Consider the following 22,377-nt stretch of genomic DNA (forward strand, 5'->3'; position numbering starts at 1 on the left):
TGGTGTCAGTGGGAGAAATAGTGTCCCATCATTGGTGTCAGTGGGAGGAATAGTGTCCCATCATTGGTGTCAGTGGCAGGAATAGTGCCCCATCATTGGTGTCAGTGGGAGGAATAGTGTCCCATCATTGGTGTCAGTGGCAGGAATAGTGCCCCATCATTGGTGTCAGTGGGGAGAATAGTGCCCCATCATTGGTGTCAGTGGGAAGACCATCATTGGTTTCGGGGGCGGGGGAGAATAGAGCCCCAATCATTGGTGTCGGGGGGGGGGGGGGATAGAGCCTCATCCTCAGATTGGAGACCAGTGGTGTAAAGAATAGTTTTTTTCTACCATGAAATGTTTGTTGTAATTTGTTGTAAAGTTTATTCTCACAATGACAATGGGAGGTTTTCTAAATCTTCTCATTCTAATTCTCACCTATGATGACCCGGCCAAGCTCTATGAACAATCCCTTCCCCCGCTGAGCTCGTCCTGCTTTCACCGTAGAACGTTCGGCAGATGCCGAATTTTTGGAATCCTCGCTGTGATTTCCCCAACTAAGAGGGAAAATCCCGAATCTCTTCCGCCTCACCTCCTCTCTTCTCCTCGCTCCTTTTTACGTTTTTTTTTTCACTTGCGTCTGCAAAAAAAAAAAAAAAAGGAAAAGAAGAAAAGACTTTTATTGGGATCGGTGCAGCAATTTACACGCCGGCGGCGGATCACCCCCACTTAGCGGTGACACGCAGAAGAGTCTTTGAACACATTTAATTTTTAATTTTCCTGAATCAGTGTTAACGGGGAAAGAGATGGGGGGGGGGAGGGGGGGAGGTAATTGTTGTCAAGAGTATTCAGACTGTCAGAATATCCCTCAATCTCGGAGCTGTTAGAATCTGTGCCGAAGTAATTACCGGCGTCCCATTCAGCCGTAATAATAACCTGCCACCGAAGACGGCAATTACCCGCAAAGTGTAATACAAATCAAAGGAGCGTTTTTTTGTGTGACAAGTGCGCTCTCCGCCAAAGGTTTACTCTCCTCCGCCGCTGTTGACAATGATGATGTGCTTGTATCATTCTTAATCACGGATGGCGTGATGAGACCGCGCCAGCAACTCGCCGGTTGCCAACGCCGCTAATTGCGTGTTTCGCTTGACTCCGGCCGGATTATATTTTAAGTGCAGATGGGGATCTTTTAGCCGAGTAAAAGGTTAAGTATTGTTTCTACGCCGCTGTTTCGTGGAGAAAGAAAAGACGATCGGCTTCGGTGATTGAGCTCCTGTGAACTGCACGTCGCGATAATACGGCGGATTTATTACAGGTGAGCTCCGGGTACTGGCCACGGTGACTTGGAGCCCAATGGTGGCTGGTGCTCAATTTTACTTGGGGTAGCAGGCCACGGCCCCCCCAGCCAGCCAGCCAACCAACCACTGAACCCCCACCCAGTGCTCGCTTGATCAACCGCCGCTTCCCCCACCCCGCTCTCTTGCCCGTCAGGCCCCCACACTTACCCTATCCAGGTCGCAGCTTCGGCGGCTCCCCCCCTGCATCCCCTCCCGGGGTCCCAGTGGTCGCTTTCCCCCTCTGGCCAATTAGGAGTTAGGACTCGCGGCCAAACGGGTCTTAGGACTCCCGGCGTCTCGCTGTTTCTGAGAAAGAAAAGACGAGTTATGAATAGCGATCGGCTTCGGTGATTGAGCTCCCGTGAACCGCACATCGCGATAATACGGCGGATTTATTACAGGTGAGCTCCGGGTACTGGCTGCGGTGACTTGGAGCCTAGTGGTGGCTGGTGCTCAGTTTTCTTGGGGTGGCGGCTTCAAAGTTTCAATGATCGTGAGAACGGTGAGGAATCACCCCAGAACTACACGGGAGAATCTTCTCAATGATCTCAAGGCAAATGGGACCATAGACACCAAGAAAACAATTGGTAACACACTACGTCGTGAAGGACTAAACTCCTGCAGCACCTGTAATGTTCCCCTACTCAAGAAAGCTCATGTACAGGCCCGTCTGAAGTTTGCAAATGAACATCTGAGTGATTCAGAGGAGAAAGTGTTGTGGTCAGATGAGACCAAAATCAAGCTCTTTGGCATCAACTCAACTCGCCGTGTTTGGAGGAGGAGGAATGCTGCTTATGACCCCAAGAATACCATCCCCCAACGTCAAACATGGAGGTGGAAACATTATGCTTTGGAGATGTTTTCCTGGTAAGGGGACAGGACAACTTCACTGCATCAAAGGGACGATGGACGGGGCCATGTACAGTCAAATCTTGGGTGAGAACCTCCTTCCCTCAGCCAGAACACTGAAGATGGGTTGTGGATGGGTCTTCCATCATGACAATGACCCAAAACACACGGCCAATGCAACAAAGGAGTGGCTCAAGAAGAAGCACAATAAGGTCCTGGAATGGCCTAGCAAGGCTCCAGGCATTAATCCCATAGAAAATATGTGGAGGGAGCTGAAGGTTCAAGTGACCACACGTGGGCCTGGAAACCTTAATGACTTGGAGAAGATCTGCAAAGAGGACAAAATCCCTCCTGAGATGTGTGCAAACCTGGTGGCCAACTCCAAGAAACATCTGACCTCTGTGACTGCTAACAAGGGTTTTGCCACCAAGTCATGTTTTGCGAAGAGGATCAAATACTTATTTCACCGACATATGGAGTAGCACATCTTAAGCAAATATTCCATAACTTCTGACATTCGCTGCATTACAGAGTAAGTTCAGGGATGCCGAGTCCTCCAAAGGATTTATTTCACAAAGATATGCCCTGCTCTTGCAGTCCTACCTGAACCGGCATCCCTTGAGAGTGATGGAACATTAGGAAAGAGATATCAGTCACTTGGATGGTGTACAGTGGGAGGAGGCCTTTCAGGCAATAGTCACGTGCTCCTTAAATGTTTCACAAAGGTTGACTCAAATGTATCTCCTTCTCAGGGTGCATTATACTCCTCACAGACCCCACTTGATGGGCTTGAGATCAGATTCCAACTGCACAAGGTGTAAGAGGGACCACGGTGACCTAATGCACCTTTTGTGGCGATGTCCGAAACTACGCTCCTGCTGGGCGGGGGGTGGTACACTGGACCAATTCTGTATTTCAGGTGACCCTTCCCATAGACCCTAAAAGTCTGCCTGCTGGGCGTAGTGGATGAGTACGGTTGGGAAATGTGTACTAGGGAGGCCCGTCCTCTGAGTTTTGTTCCAGGCACGCAAACTGATTATGGTTCACTGGAAGTTGGAGGCTCCCCTTACTGTGAGGAAGCAGCAGGGGTTATATCATAGGCGTGCGCAGGGGGGGGTGCCGAGTGTGCCTGGGCACACCCTAATCACCCCGTGCGCCAGGGCCATTGATAAGACAGTACAGCTGGCCCTCCTGTACCGAGCCCAGGTCCTATCAGCTCAAAAGGTTGGGTTCTGTCACCCACCGTGCAGAAGGACCAGCTGTACTGCCTTATTGCAGACATCCTCTTGTTCTTCCCCCTGCAGCACTGCCAGCTTCTCCTCATCTTCCTCACTTCAGCTGCACTGGCGGATCGGGGGGGGGGGGTATGATAATTATGTAATTTACCGGATCTTTCCTTTTCTGAATGAACACACTGAGCGATGAGTACCAATCGCTCTTGTGTCCATTCATCACTGTGTTTACTATGCTTCAGTTTGTGAATGAATAGGAAGCCTGTAAGTGCTTCCTATTCATTCATCTGTGCAGCTGAGGCTCAGTCTTAAATGTGGGACCTCAGGGGTCTGTTTAGACCAACAGGGGACTTAAAAATTAATAAATAGATTTTTAAAAAAATTAAATATATAAAAAAAATAATCTAACTTCTAAAATAATATTGCTTTGCTCTATATAATTTCTGCCATGGCATAGCATCACAGCCGTGGCATGTGTACACCCCTAGCCACTGCCTCTGTTGCTCTGTGTCTGAGCTTTTGGGGGGCACACCCTAATGCAATAGGCTGCACACTCCTATGGGCTATATATGACCCAATGAGTCCAAGACGGTAACCCAAATCTCGAGAGAGCTGTGTGTCCAGTGAGACGCAGGCTCTCCCAAAATGGCGCCCGGAGTCCATGACACATTGGTCCTTTGCCAAGTTCTTCTCTAGAGCCCACTAGTGAACAACCACGACCATGTGAGTGCTTTGCATACCGCAGAAGTAAGAAATGATTTACTGATCCTGCAATTACCGCATCACCTCCTAACCCTGTTAATCTGATAGTTGTTCCTCCGATTATCAGCAGCTACACCAATACCTGCCAACAAGCAGTTTTCCCGATCCACTAGGTTCAGATCCGTTGGTATGCGGTCTTCTCTTTTTGCATTCTCTTCACGAGATGTAAGAGTCCAGGGCTTACTACGCATGCACCAATGGCGCGTTGCCGCAAGAGGAAATCCGTGCCAACTGAGCATGCGCCAAAGACACCTCAGGGCGCCAACCCGCACCTGCGCAGAAGACTTGATGGAAAAGGGCAGGAAAATGCCCGGGAAGTGCACAGAAAGTGACCTCAACCTGATGGAAGAAGGCGGGAAAATACCCAAGAGGTGCACAGGAAGTGACCTCAACCTGATGGAAAAAGGCGGGAAAATACCCAGGAGGTGCACAGGAAGTGACATCAACCTGATGGAAAAAGGCGGGAAAATTCCCAGGAGGCTCACAGGAAGTGACCTCAAACTTCCCTATATAAGCCCAGCCCAGACACTGCCAAATTGCTGGATTATCTTCAGTCCCCCCCTTGTTCTTGTGCTAGTGTGTGATCTGTCTGAACCTGTTGTGACCTGGAAACCTATTTGACTACTCTTGATTGCTGCTTGCCATTGACCTCGGATTTGTACCTTCACCATTCTACTTCTTTGCCCCATTTGTACTCAGCTGCCATAAGGAACCGATCCGGCCTGGATCTTGACCATTCTTCTTCTGATTAACCCTTTTATGCTTCATTGCCCAACTGGACTTGACCTCGGCTCAGATCCCGAACTAAGGCTTGCACAGTGCTCCGCACCCTTGGCACCCCTGTCCCCAGCAAGTCTCCATCTCCAGAGGCTTTAAGGACCCGAGGTGCAAGGAAGGCCTCCCCACTACTTCGGTCTCACATCAGGTACGTGGCCCTCCTGGCACGAGAGCTGTAATTGAACCAAAGCCTAAGGATGTGCTGAGAGGCATAACAGGGCTAATGGCTCCATCTGATTAAAAAAATTCATGGTGTCACCGGAATCGGTGATCTTTGCTCTTTCACATTGCCTATCGAACAAGTGACACGACAAGCTTCATCAGGTGGGGACATTTTCCCTGCTATGACTCTCAGCACATCTTACACTTTTTGGTGCACCTTACAGCCCGGATGAAGAAGATGCAAACCCTGAAAAGTGTTGTCTTTGATTATACATTCCCAAATAAAAAGTAATACTGCCCTTAAATATTGCGCCGGCTCACCTTTTTCTGAAGCTAGGTGTTGGCCTTCTGTCCTGAGAGGCGTGTGTGAGCTCCAGTTGTATCATTACGTATACATTGTATGTATCTCTATGTATTCGAGAGAAGCAAGATAACCATTTCCACATTTGTGACTCCCGATCTGTCCCCGATTTCTTCTTCTCTCAGCCCAGCTTACCAGGCCCATTTCCTGAGAAAGGTTAGCCAGAGAATGGGGATAAGCCTGACAAGGAGCTTCAAGTTTCCACCCCCCACCAAAAAAAATAAATAAAAGTCAGCAGCTACAAATCAAGTACAAATACTGTAGCTTTTGACTTTTAATATTAGGGCACTGTCCTGGGATCCAGCACTGTGCTCCACCGAGCCGATTTTTCAATCAGCTATCGGGTGCTGGTGCCACCATCTTGACTAGGGGAAACCTACAACCTACATCCCCTTTTGGGCGGAGCTCCACTTGAAAGTTTGGTGCAAACACAAGTTCAGATCGAGCCTTGGTTGTTCAGGCATTCGATGAAAGCCCGAACATCCACCCATTTGGCGGGAACCAACCATCTTGTTCAAAAGTGGTATTACTAGAGGGAGGACAGTCAGGGCCAGGATCTGAACCTAGGACCTCTACTGTGTCTGGTGGTGGCTCTTCTTGCCGTGCCACCTGAGATGCTAGACAGTGCCCTGCCTGACTGCTTAGACAACCTCGCCTTGAACCTTGTTTCTGGTGAGCCTTGAACCCTTTGCTCCTCCAATGAACTTCCTATTTTAAAGGAGAAGTATGGCCAAAGCTCAGTTGGCTGGGCTTCTCTTATGGGTCACAGGAGTAAAATTGGTTTTGCAGTCCTGTGACCTATTTTCAGCAGAGAGTGGGCTGAAGTCTGCTCCCTGCTGACGTCACAGGAATCAGTCCAGGCACCGCGTCTTCCCGGCAATGGAAGTCTGGATCCGCCAGGTGCCTGGACTTATACCCGTCTCAGCCTCTCAGCGAGCCGCTGAGAGCCTGAGACAGCCGCTCCCCGCCCCTCCACAGCCCTGCGCTACAATGAGCGAGGAGGAAGCAGAGCGGAGAGCTGATGATTGACTGTCTGCAGCACTCTGCTCGGGGAGCTGTGAGAACCAAGCCATCGGCGATGTTCCATTGCTCAATTCTCAGTGCAGAGGTGCTGGGGGACAGATGCAGCAACCACCTTTTAAGCCATGTGTCTGTTCCTGTATTCTTCCTGTTCACCAGATTGCTGTGGTACTGACCTTTGGCCTATTTACTGACTGTGCTTCTACTTGATCCGTTCCTGCTATATCTGCCACTGAACCCTGGCCTGCTCAATTCCTGGTGGGGTGTTCCTGAGGAAAATACTCAGGCTCGTGTCCTCTTCCAGGGTGACCTGCATGTATACCTATCCTGGTCAGTGGGAGCCTCTCTACTGCTATAGCTACTGGTCTCCAAGCCTGACCCCTGACCGTGATAGTTGTCCTCAACATAGGAATGAATGGGTTTTTCTATGCTCGTGAACAGGAGCAAAGGACCAGACAGAGAGTTCTGCGGCTCCCCATTGGCTAAATAGCATGGATCTGGCGTGAGGGTGAACAGATAAGTAACAATTTTGGGGGAGGGTGCAGGGAGAAGGATGTTTAACTTAAAGATTAACTACACAAAAGTATTCTAAAGGTGGCCATACACTGTTCCAATGTTGTCCAATTCCTAAAAAAAGTATCACGAACAGTAGTCAATTTTCTCTGCTGGCTCAGCTGAAATTTGAGTAGAGTATGGACCTGCCGGCACCGCCATGCAACTAAAGTTCATTGATTGATTAATTGACTTTTGTCCAAAGAGCCTGTTGGAAAATTGTCGGATGTACATTCAACAGCCAATCAGCTGCAGTCACTGTTTAGGTATTTAATGGCCTGGCAGGGAAGTTTCGTCCATTGGTGTAAAGAAGAGAACTTCTCCTGTTACTTTTTCTACTGCAAATCTTGACTTTGTGCAAGAGCTTCTGTGATCGAAGAATCCTCTTTGTTCAATAAATTTCTTAGAAGTGTCTAATTCCTCATTCCCCACCCTGGTTTGATATGTAGCGCTACCCAGGTAGGAGCTGGTCCTTCCCCAAACTTCTTGCTTCAATCAGTCTAGGGGTTGTCATTTTATAGTTTATTGCTTGTAGAACTTGGGATGGGAGAGGCGTCAAGGGTGGTATGGTATAATCAAGGCACGTGGAATAGTAACCCGAGTCACTTGAATCCCGAGGTCAGGTCCATTCCCGCAATGTGTCTCCAGGACAGCTGGATGCAGTGCCGAATCGCAAAAAAGTGCTCTGGTCAGGGGAAGGGGGGTGACTTCTTCCAGGGCTGAAGTGGTTAAGCAAGTGTTTGCATAAGACCCATTGTTATGTGTTTAAAAAATAAATAAATAAATATGTATGGCTGCATTAACTTTAACTGCTGTCAAGATGACGAGGTCCTGAGGAAGCTAATAGGCGAAACACGTCGACCTGTTGCATCACTTCTACAGAGTACAATGCTGATGGTTTAACAGTATGACCTGTTATATCCATATAAACATGGTGATGGCTCATTAACATGGCCAATTGCACAAAATTCTGGAATCAATGTTTTTATCCTTTTTTTTTTTTTCTTTTTTTTGGAATAAAAGCTATATTTTTTATAAATCCTATGTGGTCGTTCCTCTCTGGTACCAGTAAAGTCCGAATATTTTTTTTTTTTTCCTCTTAGTAAAATATATCCCTATTGCATAAAGGATAGTGTGTGTATGTGTATGCTTATGTATGTCTTGTATTGTTTTCATGTAACTTGAAGTAGTTTTGTATATTCAGCATTTTTATTTAGTAAAAGCAGATTACTATATTACGGGGGTTGTTTTCCTTGCCTTACTGCAAAAAAATTTAGACAAACGGCTATAAAGATAAAAGCATTTATCATTTTTTAACCACTTAAGGACCGGAAGGATTTGCCCCCTTGATGACCGGGCCATTTTTTTTTTTTTTTTGAGATACGGCGCTGCGTCGCTTTAGCTGACAATTGCGCGGTCGCGCGACGTTGCACCCAAACAAAAAAATGACGTCCTTTTTTCCCCCCACAAATTCTTTTGGTGGTATTTGATCACCTCTGCAGTTTTTATTTTTTGCGCGATAAACAAAAAAAAAAAGAGCGCCAATTTCGAAAAAAAAAAATATATTTTTTACTTTCGGTATAATAAATATCCCCAAAAAATGTATATAAAAAAAACACATTTCTTCCTTAGTCTAGGCCGATGCATATTCTTCTACATATTTTTGTTAAAAAAAAATCGCAATAAGCGTATATTGATTGGATCGCGCAAAAGTTACAGCGTCTACAAAATAGAGGATAGATTTATGGCATTTTTATTATTTTTTTACTAGTAATGGCGGCGATCTGCGATTTTTAGCGGGACTGCGACATTGCAGAGGACAAATCAGACACTTTTTTTACACTTTTTTTTTGGGACCAGTGATATTTATACAGCGATCAGAGCTAAAAATAGCCACTGATTACTGTATAAATGTCACTGGCAGGGAAGGCGTTAACACTAGGGGGCGATCAAAGGTTAAGTGTTCCCTAGAGAGGGGTTTCTAACTGTGGGGGGAGGGGACTGACCGGAGGAGAGAGATCGCTGTTCCTGATCAGTAGGAACAGCAGATCTCTCTCTACTCCTCTGTCTGTTTACATTGACAGATCCCTGTTCTGGCTCTCTGAGAGGTGTTCGCGGGTGGCCGGTGGACATTGCGGCCGCCAGACAAGCGCAGCGGCTCCGGCGTAGTGCCACGGGTGCACGCACACCCCCTACTGCTCCTAAAGCGCCCGACGTACACCTACGGTGTTTCGCGCAGCCGTGTCGACCTGTCGCAGTATAATGATGGCGGCTGGTCAGCAAGCGGTTAATTTAATCGATATACTTGGTGGACTATATGCATCAGATAGGCAGCCATATTGGTTGATAATCGATCTTGTACAGTGAAATCCAATTCAGATATGTGTCAGGGCTGGGCTCAGCCCTTCCTTCTCTGAGCTGGCCGCTCAGCTGTCGGCTAATTGCCAGCTCCTATCTCTCTCCACATTTGCTCAGCTGTTGATATCCTGCTCATCAGTCCTGCCTACTTAAGCTGTCCAGCCCAGTGGATCTCTGCCTTCGCCTTGGTCAACATCACAGAAACGTTCTCCTGCGATCCTGTTCAAGCCTTGCTTTGCTGACATCCCTTCTGGCTCCAGATCCTGCTTGCTGTTCCACTACATTGATCCCTGACTTCTGGCTTGGCTGACTATCCGTTCTGGTTACTGAGCTTTGGCTATGTTTTGACTACATTTGTTCTTTTTACTTTTATTATTAAAGTGGTGTTCCACCCAAAAAAAAAAAAAAAAAATTCATGAATGTGCCTAAAAAAAAATAAAAATAAAAAACATTTGGAAAAATTTTTTTTTTTTACTCACCTCTAAATGGCTGTTGCTAGGGGGTCCCTCGTAGTCTGCCTCCTTCAAAGCCTGGGCTCTTGACATCACTTCCCCTCGGCGCAGGAAGGGCTCAGCTCTGCCCCCTCCCTCTTGTCAATCATCTAGGGACGCGTCACAGGTCCCAGATGATTGCGCGGACAATCGCGGCACCACTCGCGCATGCACAGTGGGTGCCTGGCTGTGAAGCCACAGCTGGGCACCCACAGTCACAATGACGGCGCTGCCAAACAGAGGGGGAGGCAAGCGGGGCCTCGATCCCCCGCATCGCTGGACCCTGGGGCAGGTAAGTGTCCGATTATTAAAAGTCAGCAGCTGCAGTATTTGTAGCTGCTGACTTGATTTTTTTTTTATAATGGGAACTCCTCTTTAACCACTTCCCGACCGGCGCACGCCGATGTACGTCAGCAGAATGGCAAATGGGCGTACCCGTACGTCCCTTAGAATTTGCCACCGTGCCATTGTGTGCGCGCCGCCGGCCGGGGGCTCCGTGAGTCGGGTCGCGGGTCCCGCGGGCTCGATCGCCGTGGGGATGCCCGCGATCGCCTCACGGAGAGGACGAACGGGGATATGCTAATGTAAACAAGCATCTCCCGATTCTGCCTAGTGACAGTGTCACTGATCTCTGCTCCCTGTGATCGGGAGCAGAGATCAGTGATGTGTCACATGTAGCCACGCCCCCCCATGGTTAGTAACACGCCCCAGGACATACTTAACCCCTCCCTGCCCCCTAGTGGTTAACCCCTTCACTCCCAGTGTCATTTACACAGGAATTAGTGCATTTGTATAGCACTGATTGCTGTATAAATGACAATGGTCCCAAAAATGGGTCAAAAATGTCCGATGTGTCTGCCATAATGTCGCAGTCACGATAAAAATTGCCGATCGGCGCCATTACTAGTAAAAAAAAATAATAATAATAAAAATGCCATAAAACTATCCCCTATTTTTTAAACGCTATAACTTTTGCGCAAACCAATCAATAAACGCTTATTGTGATTTTTTTTTTCCAAAAATATGTAGAAGAATACGTATCGGCCTAAACTGAGGGAAAAAAAAATTTTATTAATTATTTTTTGGGGATATTTATTATAGCAAAAAGTAAAAAATAATGCGTTTTTTTTTTTTTCAAAAGTGTCGCTATTTTTTTGTTTAAAGCACAAAAAATAAAAACCGCAGAGGCGATCAAAAACCACCAAAAGAAAGCTCTATTTGTGGGGAAAAAAGGACACCAGTTTTGTTTGGGAGCCACGTTGCACGACCGCGCAATTGTCAGTTAAAGCGACGCAACGCCGAAGCGCAAAAAGTGCTCTGGTCAGGAAGGGGGGTAAATTCTTCCGGGGCTGAAGCGGTTAAACAAGTGCGATTTAACTGTACACCTGTCTCGGCCCGATTTCATGGTTTCTGACAATATGGTTCTGCACCAATCGATCGTTCTCTACTGGTTCAGTGACCCTCGATTCTCAGCCTAACGCTCGGGAAAACGACCTTGTGGCCTCCCACCGGATCGAACCGCTCGGATTACGAAGGACTTGCCCTTTAACTAATAACGTTAGCAGAGAAATGAATTTGCCTATTTAGGAGGCTTTTATCGTTTTTCTTTTTCGGTCGCACTCGGCGGGGATTAACGGCCTGCAAATGGACATTTGTTTGTGGCTTTTCCTCCATTAAAAAGGCAGCAATGAAAATGCGGCGCGGTCTCCTCCCTGCAACGCCATTTGCAGGCCGTAAGTCATACATCTAAACGGGACAGATTTTTTTTTTTTTTCAAGTAATAAAATGCTCAATTTGCTTCTTGCGCTGTTCAGATTCATAAACAGAATGTAAAGTAACAAGCGTGGAAGCCGCAGAAAAAAAAAAAAAACATGACGATCGGAAAAATATGTTTTAAAGGCATTTATCATCTTGCCAGATTCCCGAGCCCATAATACGTTAAACTGTCCCAGATGCCCTTCGCAAAGCACCAGTGAGGGGAAATGATAAAACTTAATGTCATTGTATCAAAGATTTTAATCCTTCGGAAAATGTGAGGCGGGGGGGGGGGATTGTCAGCGCCCGCGACGCCCCCCCCCCCCCCAATTCCGCCGCGGTTATTTTTAACAATCTATTGATTGCTGCCTCTAATTCAATCTTTTAAGAGCATGTTTTATGGCAGTGGGCGGAAATCCAATTTTCCAAAAAATATAGTTTAGGACGTGAATGGGGGGGGGGCGATTCGGCGCTGGCGGTATACGCGGCAATTGTGCTTTTTTTTTTTTTTGCGCAGGTCGATATTTGTAAATAACACACAGCCGGTTATTATTCTGGAGATTTATAAACGTTCCATTTGTCAAGTGAATGTGGAACATGGAAGACAACAATGTTATGTTCCAATTTTTGTTCTTTTTACTTAAAAAAAAAAATGCAATAAAATAAAATCTGATATAAATTTACTGTGTATAGAGAAATCTGAAACACACACACTATGTACACTATGGGTCGAACGTTTTGGAACGCCTCCATTTTTATTACATTAAGTACAATACAAATATGTCTGAAGGTTGTCACTTATCCAGGTCTTGGTATAAAATGTATCACAAAGTATAAGAAAGTATTACAATGTATCCCAACATGTAACAATGTATTATAATGTATCACAATACATAGTTACATAGTAGGTGAGGTCGAAAAAAGACACAAGTCCATCAAGTCCAACCTATGTGTGTGATTATGTGTCAGTATTACATTGTATATCCCTGTATGTTGCGGTCATTCACAGAGCCTTGAAAAAGTATTCATACCCCTTGACATTTCCCACACTTTGTCATGTTACAACCAAAAACGTAAATGTATTTTATTGGGATTTTATGTGATAGACCAACACAAAGTGTCACATAATTGTGAAGTGGAAGGAAAATCATAAATGATATAAATAAATATGTGAAAAGTGTGTGTGTGGGGGGGGGGGGCATTTGTATTCAGCCCCCTTTACTCTGATACCCCTAACTAAAATCTAGATCAGGGATATGCAATTAGCGGACCTCCAGCTGTTGCAGAACTACAAGTCCCATGAGGCATAGCAAGACTCTGACAGCCACAACCATGACCCCCCGAGGCAGAGGCATGCTGGGACTTGTAGTTCTGCAACAGCTGGAGGTCCACTAATGGCATATCCCTGATCTAGAGGAACTGATTGCCTTAAGAAGTCACCTAATTAGTAAATAAAGTCCACCTGTGTGTCATTTAATCTCAGTATAAATACAGCTGCTCTGTGAAGCCCTCAGAGGTTTGTTAGAGAACCTTAGTGAACAAACAGCATCATGAAGGCCAAGGAACACACCAGACAGGTCAGGGATAAAGTTGTGGAGAAGTATAAAGCAGGGTTAGGTTATAAAATAATCTCCCAAGCTTTGAACATCTCACGGAGCTCTGTTCAATCCATCATCGGAAAATGGGAAGAGTATGGCACAACTGCAAACCTACCAAGACATGGCCGTCCACCTAAACTGACCGGCCGGGCAAGGAGAGCATTCATCAGAGAAGAGCCAAGAGGTCCATGGTAACTCTGGAGGAGCTGCAGAGATCCACAGCTCAGGTGGGAGAATCTGTCCACAGGACAACTATTAGTCGTGTTCTCCACAAATCTGCCCTTTATGGAAGAGTGACAAGAAGAAAGACATTGGTGAAAGAAAGTCATAAGAAGTCCTGTTTGTAGTTTGTGAGAAGCCATGTGGAGGACACAGCAAACATGTGTAAGAAGGTGATCTGGTCAGAGGAGACCAAAATTCAACTTTTTAGCGTCAAAACAAAACGCTATGTGTGGGGAAAACTAACACTGCACATCACCCTGAACACACCATCCCCACCGTGAAACATGGCGGCGGCAGCATCATGTGGTGGGGATGGTTTTCTTCAGCAGGGACAGGGAAGCTGGTCAGAGTTGATGGGAAGATGGATGGAGACAAATACAGGACAATCTTAGAAGAAAACCTGCAAAAGACTTGAGACCGGGGCGGAGGTTCACCTTCCAGCAGGACAACGACCCGAAACATCCAGCCAGAGCTACAATGGAATGGTTTAGATCAAAGCATATTCATGTGTTAGAATGGCCCAGTCACAGTCCAGACCTAAATCACATTGAGAATCTGTGGCAAGACCTGAAAATTGCTGTTCACAGACGCTCTCCATCCAATCTGACAGAGCTTGAGATATTTTACAAAGAAGAATGGGCAGAAATGTCCTCTCTAGATGTGCAAAGCTGGTAGAGACATCCACAAAAAGACTTGTAGAGAAAGGGGGTTCTACAAAGTATTGACTCCGGGGGGCGCCATACAAATGCCCCTCCCCCACACTTTTCACATATTTATTTGTATCATTTATCATTTTCCTTCCACTTCACAATTATGTGACACTTTGTGTTGGTCTATCACATAAAATCGCAATAAAATACATTTACGTTTTTGGTTGTATCATGACAAAATGTGGGAAATTTCAAGGGGTATGAATACTTTTTCAAGGCACTGTAAATATATATATATATCTCAAACACACACACTATGTACACTATGGGTCGAAAGTTTTGGAAAACCTCCCTTTTTATTACATTAATTACGATACAAATATGTCTGAAGGTTCTCACTTTTCTGGGTTTTGTTATAGCTACAGTAATAGTAACCACTTGAAGACCGGGCATTTTTCTGACACTCTTTGTTTACAAGTAAAAATCAGTATTTTTTGCTAAAAAAAAATTACTTAGAACCCCCCAAACATTCTGTTTTTTAGTAGCAGAGGTCCAAGAGAATAAAACAGCAGTAGTTGCACTTTTTTTTATGTCACACGGTTTTTGCGCAGCGGTTTTTCAAGCGCAATTTTTTGCGGAAAAATACACTTAATAAATTAAATTTAAAAAAGAAAAACAATATATACCACAATTTTTATTTTTTTTTTGTACAGATGATGTTACACCAGATAAATAGATATCCAACATGTCATGCTTCGTGGAATAGCGCCAAACTACGGGAACCTAAAAATCTCTCATAGACAAAGCTTAAAAAATTGCTACGGGTTACCGGTTTAGAGTTGCAGAGGAGGTCGAGCGCTAGAATTATTTCTCTCCCTCAGACGTTCGCGGCGATACCTCACCGTTTACATATGTGGGCGGCACCTACGTATACCTTCACCACTGCACAGGAGAACGGGGAGGATGGAGGAGCTTAAAATGTATTTTTTTAATTATTTATTTTATTACTTTTTTTTTTTTTTTCCACTTTCTTTTTCAAAAAAAGATTTTGATTGACTTTTATTGCTATCGCAAGAAATGTGGACGTCCCTTGCAAAAGCAATACAGCATGACAGGTCCTCTTTATGGAGAGACTAGGGGTCTATGAGAACCCAAAATCTATCCTCTACCATCAAAAGTAAAAAAATAAATAAATAAATAAATAAAGATCTTTTGCTATTATAAGAAAAAAAAAAAAAAAAAACTGTTTACATTGGACCGGATCTGGAAGTGACTTCATGGCGCTGTTTTGGTCTTCCAAGGGCCCGGGCCACAGAGATGAGTGGAGGACATCTTTCCTTCGCTCATCTCTGTGGCCAGCGGCGGATCGGTTCCCAGAGCTACCGATCAGCCAGGTAAGCCCTGGGAACAACCGGAAAGCGGCGGCGGGAGTGGGAGACTCCTCCCACCACTTTCAAAAGTGATCCAGCGGCGAATCCGCTGCTCGGATTCAGTGGTAGATGGTGCTCCATCAGTCGGGAGGGATGGCAGATGAACCTGACACTACCCACCCCCCCTGTCGCTCCAGGCCGCACCGCACCCACCCTCCCCCCCCCCCCCGTCGCCAGCTCACACGCCCTGTGCTGACAGGCGGCAGGGTCAGGGGCAGTGGCGGCAGCTTCCCCCTTCAGTCTTTATGTGTCCCGGATGCGTCTCCTTGGCCGGCCGTACTTCTCCTTCTCATAGGCCAATAGAATGGCTTCTCCTTTCAGCCAAGTGGGAAATGGGTCTCACGACCCACTTCCTGATTGGCCTGGAGGAGAATCAGTGTGATAATAGTGAATATTCATTTGCTATTGTCACGCAACTGGGTGGGCTCGGAGCGCAGTGCTACATGAAATGGCCTGCTGGGCCAAATTCACCCTCATGCCACTATAAGTTTCCCCCCCTCTGGTCATGATGTCATGGGTAGAGCTGGTGCCCATATAATACCAGCTATGGTTGGGGCCCAGGAAGAGCAGAGTGTGGGTGCAGGACAACCCAGGTCTGTCACAATGTACAGCTGAGCTGAAGCTGCAGCAAGGAGCCCTTAGTAGTGCTGGTCTCCTCGGGAGACTGAGTCAGAACACTTGGGGAACAGATGGAGCTGTGTTGTCTATTGCCCTTATTCTGCAGGTCTGCAGCTTGGTGTGGGTGACCTTGGGGTCTATGTTGAAGTTCTGTGTGGCAAAGGACACCCTGTGAGAAAGTAAGACCCAAGAGCTGGGTTGAACTGAGAATATGAAATTGTGAGGAGCAAGCCGTATGCTAACAAAGGAGCCTTGCCCCCCTCACCCTGAGCTGCGGGTCTGTGGCTCGGTGTAGGAAGGCCTTGGGCCCAGGAATCTAGCATACTATTGGGAAGCTGTCCCATCTTTGTGGTGCTTCTGAGAAGAGGGAGAAGGGGAAGATGGCTGAAACCATGTACTGATAATGACTGCTGGAGGATGCATGTTTCCACTATAGTGTTCTGCACTAAAGATTCTGCCAGTATGTCTTGTATTGATGGAAGAAGTATTAATTGCAGTAAAGTGCTGAAAATGCATCTGAGAGTGGACATTCCTTTATTTAACAATAAGCCTCTGGTCAGAGATGTCATGAGCAATCCAATGGCCGGGAGAGGTGCGTCCAAGTTGGTGGATCCAATAGACAGATATGTGTGGGCTCTATCCAAGAAGAAGCGGGGTGAGACCTGGGACAGCTGGGTGCCAACTGCTGTCCAATCCAGGTCCCCCTACAGGACCATCAAACAGAAGCTTGTACGTCCCAATGATCCAAGTTCCAGCTTGGCGCCAACTGCTGTCCAATCCAGGTCCCCCTACAGGACCATCAAACAGAAGCTTGTACGTCCCAATGACCCAAGTCCCAGCTTGGCGCCAACTGCTGTCCAATCCAGGTCCCCCTACAGGACCATCAAACAGAAGCTTGTACGTCCCAATGATCCAAGACCCAGCTTGGCGCCAACTGCTGTCCAATCCAGGTGCCCCTACAGGACCACCAAACAGAAGCTTGTACGTCCCAATAACCCAAGTCCCAGCTTGGCGCCAACTGCTGTCCAATCCAGATCCCCCTACAGGACCATCAAACAGAAGCTCGTATGTCCCAATGACCCAAGTCCCAGCTTGGCGCCAACTGCTGTCCAATCCAGGTCCCCCTACAGGACCACCAAACAGAAGCTTGTACGTCCCAATGACCCAAGTCCCAGCTTGGCGCCAACTGCTGTCCAATCCAGGTCCCCCTACAGGACCATCAAACAGAAGCTTGTACGTCCCAATGACCCAAGTCCCAGCTTGGCGCCAACTGCTGTCCAATCCAGGTCCCCCTACAGGACCATCAAACAGAAGCTTGTATGTCCCAATGACCCAAGTCCCAGCTTGGCGCCAACTGCTGTCCAATCCAGGTCCCCCTACAGGACCATCAAACAGAAGCTTGTACATCCCAATGATCCAAGTCCCAGCTTGGCGCCAACTGCTGTCCAATCCAGGTCCCCCTACAGGACCACCAAACAGAAGCTTGTACGTCCCAATGACCCAAGTCCCAGCTTGGCGCCAACTGCTGTCCAATCCAGGTCCCCCTACAGGACCATCAAACAGAAGCTTGTACGTCCCAATGATCCAAGTCCCAGCTTGGCGCCAACTGCTGTCCAATCCAGGTGCCCCTACAGGACCACCAAACAGAAGCTTGTACGTCCCAATGACCCAAGTCCCAGCTTGGCGCCAACTGCTGTCCAATCCAGATCCCCCTACAGGACCATCAAACAGAAGCTTGTATGTCCCAATGACCCAAGTCCCAGCTTGGCGCCAACTGCTGTCCAATCCAGATCCCCCTACAGGACCATCAAACAGAAGCTTGTACGTCCCAATGATCCAAGTCCCAGCTTGGCGCCAACTGCTGTCCAATCCAGGTCCCCCTACAGGACCATCAAACAGAAGCTTGTATGTCCCAATGATCCAAGTCCCAGCTTGGCGCCAACTGCTGTCCAATCCAGGTCCCCCTACAGGACCACCAAACAGAAGCTTTTACATCCCAATGATCCAAGTCCCAGCTTGGCGCCAACTGCTGTCCAATCCAGGTCCCCCTACAGGACCACCAAACAGAAGCTTGTACGTCCCAATGGCCCAAGTCCCAGCTTGGCCCCAACTGCTGTCCAATCCAGATCCCCCTACAGGACCATCAAACAGAAGCTTGTACGTCCCAATGACCCAAGTCCCAGCTTGGCGCCAACTGCTGTCCAATCCAGGTCCCCCTACAGGACCATCAAACAGAAGCTTGTATGTCCCAATGATCCAAGTCCCAACCTAGCGCCAACTGCTGTCCAATCCAGGTCCCCCTACAGGACCACCAAACAGAAGCTTGTACGTACCAATGACCCAAGTCCCAGCTTGGCGCCAACTGCTGTCCAATCCAGGTGCCCCTACAGGACCACCAAACAGAAGCTTGTACGTCCCAATAACCCAAGTCCCAGCTTGGCGCCAACTGCTGTCCAATCCAGATCCCCCCACAGGACCATCAAACAGAAACTTGTATGTCCCAATGATCCAACACCCAAACACAAGCAAAGTACGAGTATATGCCGTGCAGTGTACGGAGGGAAAACGTACTGTAGGGTCGCATCTCTTCTGGACATCTGCCCGGTTGGGCACGAAACAGCCAGGCCACATTCTGCCCCTCTCTACAGATGCTGTCATTCTGGTTGGAACCTGCTCTGTTCACGTTGCTGTATGAGTGCACCCAGTGGGTCTTCCCAATAGACATGCGCGGTCCATTTCGTTACGAAACGAAATTCAGATGAATTTTTGGTTATGAAGAAATTCGGATGTAACTGAATTTCCAAATTACAATAGTAACGAATTTAAACGAATGCAAAATAACGAAATTTGTCCGAAATTTGAATTCGAAATCAAATTCGAAAACAAGAATAGAATAATATAGAAGAGAGTAAAACAGAACAGAATCCAAAATAAAAGAATAGAATTTAAATATAATAGAAAATAAAGAAATAGAATATTAAAAAAAGAATAAAATGAAAAAAATATATAATAGAACAGAAAATAAAATAGAATAGAAAAGAATAGTAAAACGGAACAGAATAGAAAATAAAAGAATGTAATCAAATATAATAGAAAATAAAGGAATAGAATATTAAAAAATAGAATAAAATAAAAAAGAATAGAAAAGAATATAATAGAACAGAAAATAAAATAGAATAGAAAATAGTAGAAAATAAAAGAATAGAATAAAATTGAATAGAAACAAAGGGGAAAAGAATAGAATAGAAAAAAGTAGAAAGAATATCACCATCTTCCAAAATTCAAATTTCGAATACAATAAATTTAAATTTGAATAGAATAGAATAAAAAAAAGAATGCAACCATCTACCGAAATTCTAATAAAATAAATTTGAATTCAAATAGAATAGATTAGAATAGAAAAAAAAATTTAACAAAATTAAAAGAATACAACCTTCTTCTGAAATTCGAATAGAATAAATGCAAATAGAATAGATTAGAATAGAAGAATAGAATAGAAAAAAACTATAGAATAAAATAAAAAAGAATATACAATAGAAAATAATAGAAAATAAAATAGAATAGAAAAAAAGTGGAAAATAATAGAATAGAAAAAAGTAGAAAGAATATAACCATCTTCAAAAATTCTAATTTCGAATAGAATAAATTCAAATTTGAATAGAATAGAATTGAATAGAATAGAAAAAACAATAGAATAGAATAGGATAAAAAAAAGAATACAACCATCTACCGAATTTCAAATAGAATACATTTTACCTCAAATAGACTAGATCAGAATTGAATAGAAAAGAACTGAATAGAAAAAACAAAAGAATAAAATAAAAAGAATACAACCGTCTTCCGAAATTAGAATAGAATAAATCCAAATAGAATAGAATAGAAAAGAATAGAATTAAAAAAAAAACAATAGCATAAAAAAATAATAGAAAAGAATATAATAGAACATAAAATACAATATAATAGAAAATAAAAGAATAGAATAAAATAGAATAGAAAAAAGGGGGAAATAATAGAATAGAAAAAAGTATAAAGAATATAACCATCTTCAAAAATTCAAATTTCGAATAGAATAAATTCAAATTTGAATAGTATAGAAAAGAATAGAATAGAAAAAACAACAGAATAGAATAGAATTTTAAAAAATACAATCGTCTTCCGAAATTCAAATAGAATAAATTCAAATAGAATAGATTGAAATACAATAGAAAATAACAGAATAATAAAAAAACAATAGAACAGAATTAAAAGAATACAACTGTCTTCGGAAAATTTGAATAGAATAAATTTAAATTCGAATGTCATGCTGAATTCGAAGCAAATTCGAAAACGAATAAACAAAACGAATTCCGAAAACTAATTTAAGGAATTTAACTAAATGAAATTATTTAAATAAAGAATTAAAATTAAACAAGTGTTTTCGTTCTGCACATGTCTACTTCACACCGGTATTGTTGTGAACTGTTGCTGCATTGCTTCAATACAAGTTGCTGCACCCAACCTACGGGCTCGACTCCCAACTATGCTTTTGTTTGGTCCCTTGTTTTGGCATCAAATAGCTGATTTGGCCTTTGGCTTGTCCCGACCTTCCTTCAACTGACCTTCCTTCATCTGACCTTCCTTCATCTGCTGACCTTCCTTCATCTGACTTTTCTTCATCTGACCTTCCTTCAACTGACCTTCCTTCATCTGACCTTCCTTCATCTGCTGACCTTCCTTCATCTGACCTTCCTTCATCTGACTTTTCTTCATCTGACCTTCCTTCATCTGACCTTCCTTCATCTGACCTTCCCTCATCTGAACTTCCCTCATCTGAACTTCCCTCATCTGACCTTCCTTCATCTGACCTTCCTTCATCTGACCTTCCTTCATCTGCTGACCTTCCTTCATCTGACCTTCCTTCATCTGACTTTTCTTCATCTGACCTTCCTTCATCTGACCTTCCCTCATCTGACCTTCCCTCATCTGACCTTCCCTCATCTGCTGACCTTCCTTCATTTGACCTTCCTTCATCTGACTTTTCTTCATCTGACCTTCCTTCATCTGACTTTCCTTCATCTGACCTTCCCTCATCTGACCTTCCTTCATCTGACCTTCCTTCATCTGCTGACCTTCCTTCATCTGACCTTCCTTCATCTGACCTTCCTTCATCTGCTGACCTTCCTTCATCTGACCTTTCTTCATCTGACCTTCCTTTCTCTGACCTTCCTTCATCTGATCTTCCTTCATCTGACCTTCCTTCATCTGACCTTCCTGGCCATCCTCTCACGGGGGGGGGCTTCATTTTTCTAATCCAGCACAAAGGAACCTAAGAGAGCCAAGCATATAACTCCTCCAATATGGTGGCTGCTGAAGGTGAGTAGCATTGCAATGGTGTTTACAAAACCTGGATAGGTGGCCGATCTTTACAGCCCCCTAATGTCAGGAAAGGCACGTGCTGATAATCTGGCACACAGCGCCGTCAGGATGTCCATAAAAGAAACCTCCGGGACCTGCGAGGATGGACACAATTTGATTAATCTTCATTACTGATGTAGAGGATCTCCCGGAAGCTTCACCCATTCTGCAGGAAGTGACATCCCCCTTCTTATTACCGTGTGTCCGCCGTCTCGTAAGAAATGAATAATTGCACTGAAACCCGGAGAGCAGGAAATGGGGGATAAAGGTCATCACATAAAATAGAGAAGGTGATCTTACGTCTACCGTCTAGCTCAGCCTTTCTCAACCTTTTCAACACTGAGGAACCCTTGAAATTATTCAGTAATGAGCCCCGGGCCCCCAGAGGCCTAATGGTGGTGACCTCAAGAGTCAGGGAGAGCTGACATCCTTCCTTGTAGAGTGGGTTACTAACTTACTAGGCATAGTGGGTGTAATGCAAGATGAAATGATGGGCGCCAGTCACTTTTTGAATGCAAACAAGAGATTTATTTTCTCTTAACAGGAACTGGAGGAGAGAGGGTTAGGGCCTGAACACCCTTAGGCAGATACAATAGCAATTGGCAGACCCCGAGACAAAATAGGCAGAGAGCTTTACAGGTTGAGGGCCTTTAAGCTGGTTGCAGCAACTGTATTTGTAGAACTGCTGTCTCCTATGGCAACTGAACTTGAAGGTTGACAGATCTGTACACATACCAGACTTGGTATCCCCGTTGTGTAGGGCCTGGCCTCCATCTCACAGCCTCCCGCTGTAGCTTTTCTCACCGAGCTCCCAGTCTTCTCACCAGACC

The sequence above is a fragment of the Aquarana catesbeiana genome, linkage group LG09, assembly GCF_042186555.1.
Source record: "Aquarana catesbeiana isolate 2022-GZ linkage group LG09, ASM4218655v1, whole genome shotgun sequence".
Classification (NCBI taxonomy): Eukaryota; Metazoa; Chordata; class Amphibia; order Anura; family Ranidae; genus Aquarana; species Aquarana catesbeiana.